The sequence below is a fragment of the Ceratina calcarata genome, unplaced genomic scaffold (genome assembly GCF_001652005.2).
Source record: "Ceratina calcarata isolate Rehan_Ccalc_2016 unplaced genomic scaffold, ASM165200v1 scaffold53, whole genome shotgun sequence".
NCBI lineage: Eukaryota > Metazoa > Arthropoda > Insecta > Hymenoptera > Apidae > Ceratina > Ceratina calcarata.
In genome coordinates, this window is record NW_017176451.1 from 1,281,846 (window position 1) to 1,291,197 (window position 9,352).

General features: G+C 43.0%; 1 long non-coding RNA gene across 1 annotated transcript in view; it reads left to right on the forward strand.

Annotated features, from left to right (window-relative positions):
* Positions 1–8,482, forward strand: part of LOC113464782 (uncharacterized) — a 74,952-nt gene extending 66,470 nt beyond the window's left edge. Inside the window, exons 4-5 of the long non-coding RNA XR_003389641.1 lie at positions 8,124–8,191; positions 8,330–8,482. This is a non-coding gene — a long non-coding RNA (uncharacterized LOC113464782). The remainder of the gene's footprint in view (positions 1–8,123; positions 8,192–8,329) is intronic.
* Positions 8,483–9,352: the final 870 nt, after the last annotated feature.

Genomic DNA, 9,352 nt, shown 5'->3' on the forward strand with positions numbered 1-9,352 from the left:
GGGATTGACTGTATAGCCAATACATCCTTAAACTTCGTGTTACCAGTGTGAATTAGTTTTTACATAATCAGTGATTATACCATGATCGCACCAGCAATTTCATGGAATTTTCATTCCGTTAAGCTTTGCCTTAATCTCTTTGCAACGATTTACCATTAGAAATTAATTGCCAAGTTTGGGTGATTGCAATGAAAATTTATCAAACGGCTGTCAGAGCCGCACCTGCAGGTGGAACGATCGTGTGGTGAAACTTTCTGAAAGGTGCTGTTAGATGTTTCGTCACCGAAATTAGAGGGATTTCCGAGACATCTCGGAGGAAAATAGAGGCCGATAATTCGGTGGAGGTTCCCGGGAACGCCTTCCGGTTGGCTCGACGTCCACTTAAGCGAGCTTTTCATGCCGGTAATCGAGAAAATTGGTAAAGTGGAGCGTGCACAGGAATCCGCGGTAATCGCCGGCCGCAACTGACAGCGACCACGTTAATTTATCGACTGAAATCACAGACTCGACTCGCCGCAAATCGTCTTTTAAACGTGTCCTTTCGCCACCGAGACTTTCCCAAATAATCGATACCCCTGTTAATGGATTCGCCCTCTTTTCTACTAATTTCTATGTCTTATCGTCACGAAGATTGAAACAGTTTTAATTAGATATATAAATTGTCTTTTACTAAACGATATTCCGCATTCTTACGTGCCAGTTTCTCGATTAAATGAAATTCTTTGGAACTCGAACGACGGAGTAACAAAGTATGTAACGTCTTCATTGGGTCGTTAAATGAACACGACAGAGCCATGCAAGATCGATGCATCCTTATCCATGTTCGACACCGAAATCGGACAGAATCGTTAACGAACACGTCGTCGGATTGGTCGTGTCGATCTTTTAATTCCCTCGTAAATCGCGCCGGATGTGACGCGTATACGGCCAAAGAACGGAACACGGAATCGGGACCGATCAGCCATTAAAAAGCGATTTCGGGCGAGACCTCGACGGTACCCGGCGGGCAGACTCAGGTGAATGGAGCCAACTCTAATTGGGTCTTGGATCCTACGAGGATTTTCACTAATTCACGTCCAATCCTCAGATGACATTGTCTTTTTATTCCCTATCCTTACAGTGGCAATTTGTTCACGATCCGTTCTACACTTCCTAATAAAAAAAAGTCTGCCATCCCTGCGGCGTTTCACAAAAATCTGAACCGATGAATGATCTTTAGTTATTCTCTAGTAGGATTTGGGAAACCAGATGGTGTCTAAGGACCTATGTTGGATTTCTAGGAACTGTCGATTAATCCCATTCAGAGCATCGTGATTTTGTAGAAAGAAGTTGAATAAAGTTTTTACATGATTTCCATTGGTCTACTCTTTGTTTTATTTACTGCAATTGCACACGTTCTTCTAACAGGGAACATAATATTGATCATAGCTATAGGTAATGAAAAATGATTAACATTCATGAATTGGAAAGAGCGTGTAGCCAATTTTTTTACGTTTTATTCTGGCAATGTTATCGGCCATGCTGGATAGGGGAGGTGCGTTAATCGATGCCCAGAAAATTAGATTAACGCATTTGGCCGCGGCGTTGCACGGCTCGCATACCGACGCGGAATATAACACTGACTAACGACTTTCGCCGGTGCGTTAAGCGCTCCCATTGTTCTGCCGCGGAAGTTGGCCGGTGAGCCGGAAACGCTCCACTCGGCCGCAGTCATTTTCGCTGTCGTGAATGACAGAGCGTGTTCGTTAGCACCAATTACCATGCCGCCCGCTCGGCCGCGCTACGCCGCGTTTCTATTATGTATATTGAATTATCGGAAAACTCGTACGAAAGTGAATCTGCAAAATTTCCAAACCGCCACGGTTACACGACTCATATACGTAATCCGTGTTAATCGTGCGAAACCGATTTCGCTCATTCAAATATTCGTTTACACGCAGTCGTCCAATCTTGTTTTAATCCTTTTCAATGAGGAATTCGCGTATCATCGATACTTTTCAGAATTAAACTATGAATTACTTAATACGCCTAAAAATACGAATTGAAATTGGAGTTTCCAACGACTGGCAGTTCCCCTGTGCGAAATCCGTTCGAGATCGATTACGACGATCATTACCGTTTGCAAGAGTCATCGGGAGTCCTTTTAACTTTTACCGTCGTTGGCGATCACGCATCGTTGGAACAGCAATGAGAGGCATTAGACCGATGGAAAGGCAGGCAGGATCGAGGAAGTTGCGGTTACGCGTTGCGGTGCCGTGTTTTCGCGGCCGAACGGCCACGCGAGCAACGAATAATGAACAAAATATGGGGGAGACTGGCTGACAGCGATGACAGACAACGGGGGATAGACAGAGAGGAAATAAGGCCGGATGATGATGGAGGGAGAACGGACAGACAGAAGTCAAGTATCTCGCATGAATCGTCGATTTTCGAACAACGCGAATGGGCCATATGCCACTCGTTTTACGCTTTTATCTTTTTTCTCCGACGCGAGGCCTAATTGTTAGTTAATTATCCGTCCGGCCGCCATGCTGCGGTTTATACGCGTTGTCGAGTCAATTATTACGGAGCAAGCGAGCGTGGACGGCCAGCAGCTTTTTCGTTTCGAAACTCGTTCGTCATTCTTCGATTCCTTATCTTCGATAATTAGCCAGCCTAGTCTGTTTTCTGCCAGTACTCTTCGTTAGTAGATTCATTGCAATTTGACCACTGTCTAGAAATTTCTGGTCAAATATAATACAGAGTACGTAAAAAAGTAACTGATAATTGAAATAGAAGAATCCAAAATGCTAGTGCATGTGTATTTTCATTTATTGAGGTTTCTATTGCCTACTCAATATCTATTATTAATACACTGTTCGAAAACCTTTTATCAAAAATTGATAACATCATAGATACTTTGTTTTTATCAAATTAATAATACTTCATCGTTCAAGCAGTTCTTCGATTCCGAGAAAAATCATTAAATCGTTTCTCTCGAATCTTGAATGAACCGATGAGCTTTCGCAACCCTTTCCCTCACGTAAATGTCGTCGAGCTACGGCTAATATTTCATCGAACACCGTGCGAGGACATTATCGTCCCCGGGAGGACCCAGCGAAAACGTACGAGCGGTGTTTAATAAAAATGACGATAATATGAGCATCTCGTGTCGCGGTAATGAGACCCGTGGATCGGTCGCGTCTTCCTCGGGTCCGTGTCCCCGATAACCGGGCTGCATCAATCATCCCCCACTTCTGCGGTCTTCTGGCTCCATCCAGTATCCGCCCTCACCATCACTCGGTAATAAAGACGAAACTTTATGTCCCAACGAACTGGTACCGCTTGTGTTCTTTGAAAAAAAAAGTTTCCAGTCGGAGAAATTGATTCGATCTAAGTTTTAGAAAATTACTCATCACACCTTCCGATTTTCATAAAATACTATAATTTTATTGAGTAATACATGAGGTATTTGTAATAGTTCGCTTGTACAATAGATTTCTGTTAGGCTCGATATAAAGTATTTCTTCATCGTGCATTTTTCGCTGCTGTTACATGCCCAAGCTGTAATAATAGAACGAGGTGTTCGTTGAAAGGAACGATTGTATCGTTATTACTTATTAGCAAAGTATGTATCTGGTTCGAAGGTAGATGGAATTTCCTCTGACGTCCTCGAGGCGATGGCGAATCGGCTACGGATGAAAATCAGTAAAGTGAACGAAGGTAATCGCAGTGATTACGTTGTCAGCGATACACGGTGACACGTAATAACGGTAATGAGAGAAAGACACGGCGACTTAAGTTGGATTCGATTACCGGAGGTTTACTTACGTAATCCACTCTGAATGCCAATTGTGCTGCCACATCTATATAAATCTTGTAAATCAGCAAATTGGTGAACGCGCATTGATCAAATTTAACGTTTCTCTCTCGTAACGAATCTCATTTGAATCGATGAAAGGATTTATCGAATGATTGTAGAAATGGAAATAAGAAGTTAGCGAGAATGGTGAAATATTTCCAATACTTATTCTTTACAAAGTAATTACATAAGAAAACGTTAATTCGACTTCCCTTGTATCAAGTTTCGTTTGAACCGATGAGAGAAATTGCGGAATGCATTCAGGAAATATTGGAAATAGAAACAACAAGTAAGTGGAATGTATATTGAATGCAAGGGTTAAGATCTCTCGATACGGAATCGGTTGCACGTTCAATGTAATATTAGAGCCGGCATAGCTCAGTCAGATGTATCATAGCATCGACTTTGCACAATCTAGATCTATCGCAGCTCGAGGGCAGCGTAACTCGGGTTCGATTCAGCGTATCTTGGATCCATAAATCAAATCCCAGCGTGGGCGTTGCGTTAAGTCAATTTCGTCGTAGCGTCTGAAGCTCAACTTGGATTAATTTCGACGTTAAGATAACGTGGGCGTAATGGACAATTCGATTCTTCAATTAGGAGACAGTAAAAAAATTTCTCTGAACATTATATCGGAATTTGAATGACTAATTCACGTATAATAGTCCATTAATAAATGCTAACTTATCGAGAATAGCGTTTCTCTTCTATTTTATTCTGACGAAATGTGTATATGTATAAGGCAAATTCGTATGAGACTGTGCGACATAAATCTTAGATGAGGTCTTATACAAATGGGAACGATTTAGGCTAGCGGCCTGGCCTGCGGATATCTTAATTTCGTGTACATTTACCTGTTCGAAGAAAGGAAAGCACGCGCGCATACTACTTTATCTGACCGCGTGGTCTTGTAGCTAATTTATAAGGCGAGTTAACGACACCGATAGGAGGACCTGTTCACAAATTAAACGTCTCCATCCAGCACTCCGTGCGAGTCTTTCAAACAGAAAGCCAATTTTTCTTTTAACACGACACAGGTTTCCTTCAACAAAAAATTGATATCAATCGGAATATCTTTTTTTTTCTAAAAAAAAATAAGTTAAGATTGACATATCGTGTATGTATTCGGGTTTCGCAGTCACTGTCAGGCGATAACACTAATCTCCTCGGTTCGGTTGGTAATCGTCCGGTTCGAAACTCGATTTCTCGTAAGGGGCAAGAAGCGTAGGGATCTGATAATAAGTTTGTGTAGTACCGTGGCCGTTCCTCTCGCGTGCGTGTCGCGCGAAACGCATTATCACCGCGACAGACTTTCGTAATCTCCGCGCCGCAGCGTTTATACTTTATAACGGGCCGAGTCGCGTCGTTTACCGGGCATGACAAATGGTAATCGCGCTTTGTTCGTCCCTGTTGTCCCTTTATCTCGTCCCTCCCGCGTTATCGCCGTGGCCACGGTGTAATATCATTTCTCCGCCTCCTACGAGTGTCCTTTGCCTGCCTCGTGGCCAAAGGTACGTCCGATTTTCGGACAAATTATTTCCTTACCTTGAAAACGCTGCGATAAATTCGGTTTTACGGAGATTGAATTTTTGGGAAAAGCGAGATGAAATAAAATAAATGTCAGGGAGGATTGAAAGAAGCGACGTACGTATATTTCTCTGTTCATTCAAGTTTATTACGAAATGCTGTTACACGGCTTTTCGGAATCGGAAAATCGCGTAAGTGATGACAATTTCCGCTGTAGGGATTCCTCGACCTCGTAAATCGATGTGTAAGAAGAAGATAAGACGCGATACGCGTTCGTAAATCGGTAGATGAAACGGAGTTACGAGCCCGAGACAAGATTCCGCGACATTCTTTTTCAAAAGGCGTCGTAAAACTTCGGATTCTGTTTTTATCATTGTCGTGCCGGAGAGAAGAAATCCTTTATCTACACGGATAATTGGCGTAAAGGGGCGTTTAAAAACGCGGCGTGTAAATCGATCGTTTCGCACTTCGAAATGGGCCTGGTCCTTTCCGTTTTCTTATTGGGACTGGTTCGGGCTCCGGGCCAGGCCTAAAACGTTCTATCTTCGGGAGGAAGGGACACGATTAGTATAAGGCATTCGCGTTATCTTAACAGGGAACGGGTACTCGCTCGTAGCAGGGTACCCTCGGTCCTAATCTCGCCTAATCATGGCTCTATTTAGATCCACGCTGGCCAGACTGACTCCTTTAAGAGGGTATCCGTGTCCGACTCGACCGCGCTCGGTTTACGACCGTTTAATCGTTCGAAATTTGTTGCCGACCACTAAAAAACGTCCTCAACCATTTTTCTATTCCTGTCACTTCCTCAAACCGTCCTGGAATTTGTCACTCCCAGGGAAACGCTAAAATCTCATTTAAGATTAGCTTGCAAATTCGTAGAACTGTCTGCTAACAGAATTCTTTTTTTATACTTCGAGATTCTTATAACAACTTATTTCTAAAAGAGTCACTGACACGAACTGTGTCAAATGATTCATAACATTGATCGTGTCTAAAAATTTAACAAATCGCATAATGGTTTAATTAGTATCATATTGGATAAATTTTAACTCTTGATCGTAACGGATTAGATTTGGACGATCGATTTCGGCTAGCTCGCCGCAATAAAATGAAGGGAACCCGCGTGTTTCCGATGGCTGTTTCACCCTCGTTGGCTCGCGGCCTGATTGCCCCGTCATTTCGTTTCGATCCCTCGATCGGATCCCTGCGTCTACGTGTATCACCGGATATCCATTGAACGACTGATTACGATCGTTTCGCAGTTATCGCAGCAATAAAAATCATGCTCTCCTCTTGACTATCAATTCGGACTGAAATTGCTACGCTCCCGCTTCGCCGCGCGCCGCGCCGCTCTCTGTCCGCCGGGATGGATAATGTACTTCCATCATTAACGTCACTACTGATACTTCATGATCGCTACGAACAGGCCAATTACTCATACCACTCGGCATCGCGAACCGTGCCTCCTATCATTGACAATCATTCTCGCCGCTATACGCGCTTCTTTCCCGTTCAAGGAATCTTCTTTACGCCTCGACTATTTCTATTAACCGGGAAAAATCTCAGCGCGAAAAACAAATATACCGCGAGTACCGTTGCGCATAGAATTAAAAGAAAACAAATGATAAATGAATTTTCTTCCGATTCCCGAACGATCATTACCATCGAACGTTTTGTTCGAAGGGCAAACCAATTTCTCGACACGATTAAATCTACAACGAGTTCGAAATTGAAGAGCGCGCGGTCTACGTATTTGGAAAAGGGTCGAGACTGCACGATCAACCGTTAGCTCCGTGAAAAATTAATACTTGCGATGCAACCCTTAACCACAGCCACCGAGCTATCGTCTCGATCGCTGGATCCGCGGAGCAAAATCGTAATTACGTCGATTGCGCCGGCTGCCCGTCATTAAACCGAATTTAAAGATCGGTATACATTCTGCGTTTACAGGTCGACCGGTGATGCCGTAATTGAGAAATTAATAACGACAAGCTTATGTACATGCCAGACTAAATCTGGGAGCAATTGCACATTTTATATTAAGGAATATAGGACAGAGCTTCGTTATGAAAGCATGCCAGTGTAAATCTGGGAGCAATTGCACACTTTGAATGCAGCCCTTCGATGCAATATAGGACGAAGCCTTTATAAAAGTACAAAGGATGAGGGAAATTGAAAAGGAAGGGGAATGGGATGACATTAAAATTAATAACATTTCAGCCGTGCGTTATCGTCGTTATTACGGCTCGGCGCGACGGGGCAGGTGGTGGCTTCGTAGTTACGGTAGTTTGATTTCGCGTGACTGCTCGATATTGAACTGGACACCGCAAATACAAAGCGTAGCTGCATACGTATGTATGTACGTACAGCACGTATGCCCTGGCCGATGCTTTCTATGCATAGTCTACTACCGAGATTGTCTGGATATATTCGAATACTAATTCGATTCGATGCTCGTCGATCCGTCGCTGCTCCGAGATTGCCCCCCGACGGATATTGGAATCTGTGCACGAGATACGTTACATCTACCTCTCGATATCACGCAAATTATTATTATAACGCTTCTTTCTCATCGCCCGGAATTATATGTAGCATCAAATATGAAGTAAGAGAGACGAGCACGGAATGAACTATGAAGATAAAATATATTGTCAAACCTTAAATGAAGCAACACTAATCAGGATTATTTAACTAGCGAAATCTCATTTCACTACTGATAACGTTTGATTCATTCATTATTGATACTTTTGCGCAGGAGGACGTTTTAAAGGACTACCAATCATGTATTACGTGACGTTCCGGGTGAACAAGTGGTGAAATATGGTAAGTAGTTTTGTGATAAAATCTGATTGCGAGTAACAATCGCGGTTAGATTTCGTCCAACTAGTAAGTGAAATCGCCGTGACCTTTGCGTTTTTAATCGGATTGCCGTATGCGGAATCGCGCGATTATCGTTCACAGAAATCTTCCGCATTCTCGCAGTTATTCAATCGGGAGAAAGGGAATTCAAGGCGAATTGTGAAAATATGGAAATGTGCAATCCTTCTCCTCGAAGAATTTCCTATTCAATGACTGTTCCGTACATAATAAAGTTCGATTTTAATACATATAAGATATTGGCATATTTCGATGTAATTGAGTGTTAAATATTCTTTGTAATAAAATAAATGAAATGAAGCAACTTTTGTTCCAACATGAATGTCGGATTTAACAATTCGTGAAGTGACGTCTGAATGCATTGACAATGTTGCCGAATGATTAAATGATAATATTGGTAATTAGAATTTTTACTTGGAGGAGCATAGCGACGCGGATAATAGTCTGTAAAGTAGGAAAGTAGTTGCGGGGTCGGTGATGAGAAGCTCGTGGCAATTACCGGTGTCTCGCGTCGACGGAATATAAAAGAGAGAGCGAGGCGCGGATTACTCTCGTCGCCGAAAGCGCGACGCTTTGAATCCATAATCGCGGAGGGGGAAGGACGTCTGAGGCTTCGACGGCATTAAAATCGTGTTCGCGCGAACAATCAACGCGTTTCTCTTCCCTCCGGCCTTTGAGGGAAACAGAGCTGTTGATATCAAGCCGCTTTGAGCGCGTTGCGAGGAGTTCGTCGCATGAATTTTAAGCGACTCGCGGAATCGCTCGCGAATCACCGGTTTCCGCGAGAAATCGTAGAAAACTAATTTCGTTTTCGCCCCCGCGAACGTCATTTGCATATATGTAGCCACGTATACGAAATGAAAGGGAACATACAAAGAGCCTGCCGTGCGAAAACTTTTTTAAGGACCGTCTTCGACTATTTAGATGAAAGAGCTCTGTGGTACACAGAATTTAGAGCGGTAATTTAAAAAATGTTGATGCTAAAATATGTTTATACTTGTGAACTTTTGTTAACGCTCTTTCGTGCGATCGATCTACTAATTAAGGGCGAATTGCCAGGTGCTAATGCCAATCGTTGGCCGACGAAATTAGCGGTAGCGTGTCTGA